This window comes from Crocuta crocuta, unplaced genomic scaffold, assembly GCF_008692635.1.
Source record: "Crocuta crocuta isolate KB4526 unplaced genomic scaffold, BGI_CrCroc_1.0 scaffold290, whole genome shotgun sequence".
NCBI classification, from domain to species: domain Eukaryota; kingdom Metazoa; phylum Chordata; class Mammalia; order Carnivora; family Hyaenidae; genus Crocuta; species Crocuta crocuta.
This window is the reverse complement of record NW_027527429.1, coordinates 96,314-98,658: the sequence shown is the minus strand read 5'-3', so window position 1 is coordinate 98,658 and position 2,345 is coordinate 96,314.

Here is a 2,345-nt window from a genome sequence, read left to right as displayed (position 1 = left end):
GACCCTGCTCTCTGGGGGCTCCGGCCAGGACACGTGCATCACAGATGGTACTTTCCCCCGTCCCTGGGGCAGGGTCCCCAATGCCCCAGAGTCACCCTGCTCTGTCTGTTCTGCTCCCCCAGCCCTAGTCTGAACTGAGGGGTTCAGCGAAGGGCCCCGAGCCTCCCACCTCAGCCCACTCTGCCTGCCTTAATCCAGGGGGCTGGGTGTGGTGCCCCGGGCCTGACCATCAGTAAGTGCAGGGATGGGGGACNGCTGTCCCTCCAGGGCGCTGGGTGAGGGTGAGGTTACGGAAGCAGTTGATCAGGAGGAAGGTAAATATTTGCAACAACAACAGAGCCCGAGGGCCCCAGCGGGTGGGGAAGTGTGGTCTGGGCACTGAGATGTCCCCATGAGTGGCCTTTAGCGCCCCCTCCCCTGTGCTGGAGAGCCCTGGCCCTGTGCTTGCACTGGGGTGGCCCCCCCATCTGTAAGTGGACAGACAGAGAGCTGCCCTCAGGTAGCCAGAAGGTTTCCTTCCCCGGACAGGGGCCTGGGGCCCTGCCCACTTGGAGGAATGCAGTGATGGCTGTTTGCCCTGGTTTACCGGCCCCAGCACGGCTCTTCCTGGATTATCGGGCAGGCCCCTGCATCCGGGCCGGGGAGGGGTCACCCCAGGGAAGCAGAGGAGACCCTGCACTGGGGGATGACCGGGCATCTCTGGACTGGGCTCGGTGACCAGAGCAAACCATTCCCTGTGCTCCCTGGTGTGAGGAGGGGGCTGAAGGAGGAGTGTCCAGGGCCTGGGGCCCTCCCTGAGGCCACCGGGGGGTCACAAGATTTCCCACTGATCACTCTCACTCCCTCCGTGGGCCGTGGTTTCCTGGTGGCCCCACGCCCTTCCCCTTGACCTTGGGCTTGGGGCTTGGCCACATGGTTCCGCTGGTCAGTGAGATGTGAGGGGCTGGGTTGCAGTGGTGGGGGCAGGGGCGTGAGGTGTGCCCTTGGCCTCCCCGTGGTCCTCCGGAAGAGAGCTGTCTTGGTGGGTGCTCAGGCCCAGGACAGGCCCCCGCCCGAAGCAGCAGGGTGGGCAGAGCCCCAGCCCCTCGGGCCCGTGAGCCTGAGCACAGGGCTGAGCATGAGTCTCAGGGGCGTTTGTCACACATCGGCAGGTCGGAAGTGGAGGGTTACTGTTGTCTGTGTGTTTCTTCTGCCTTCCCTGGCAGGGCCCGCCTGTTTTTCTTTCCACCTTCCCCCCTCGTGGAAATGACATACTTGGTGCCCCACCGTGGCTTCATCCGTTCCCCACCAGCTGCAGACCCTCTGAGCTCCTGTGTGACGCGGTGAGCGTGGTGGGGAGAAGCTCCTGCAGGCACCAGAGGGCTTGGGAGTGCCCCGAGCCTGGCCCCGCCCACAGCACCCCTCTCTTCCTCCAGGCCCCTGCCCACCCATCGATTTCTGTTGCACCCGCTATGCCAGCCGCCAGCCAGAGCAGGGAGGCCGCTGGCCATCAGGGACCAATCTGAGGACCAGGACTCAGTCCCCAGATTGTGCCTGGGGGTCGGGCACAGGGAGGGGGCCGTGTGGGAAGGTGGCCCACGGGCCGGCGGTGGTGCCCGGCCCCTCATTCGCTGGCAGGTGAGCCACAGAGTGCCCCTTGGTGGCTGTTGTGGGACTTTGTCCTCGAACTTAACACTCAGTTGAGCGCTGCAGATGTCCCCTGCCTGCCTGTCTTCCAAGCATATTTATTTACTTGCTGCATAAAGAACCGAGCTTGCATGCAGTAAACCCGAGTATCCTGTCTTGCATTCCAGGGTCCCTTTTCTAAACTTGTTTTCCATACCAAGACGTAAAAACTAGTTAAACTTCCTCCTAGTATAAAGCAAGCTTTGAAGGAATAGAAGGAGAACAGGTCTTGAATTTGATCCCATGTTTCCCAGGTCCATCCTCAGAGAGATCGACTGACCCTCAGCCTTCACCTCATGCATGAATATCCTTATCCAGAGGCCCTTCAAGGTGCCTACGGTTCCCTGAGGACCCTGGGCTGACGAACCCCTAGGCGTGGGGCCTGGTGAGCAGGTGGGAGCCCTGTGGGGCGTGCCAGGCAGGGAGGCCCTCGGAGGGAGCGCTGGACTCCTGCACCGGCTGGGCCCCAGGGAAGGTCCGGTTCTTCCTGAGAACTGAAGCTTAAGCTCTCCCAACTCCGAGGGTGTGGCCTCGCACCTGAGCTGGTCAGCTTCCGAGGGAGTTAAGTTCATACTCTGCACGCACGTCGCCCCGCCCGGTGCCTGTGCCCAGGGGCTGAGGGCTCGCCTCCATCCACCCTGACCGCCACCTGCCCACCGCCGTCATGTGGACCCCGGGCA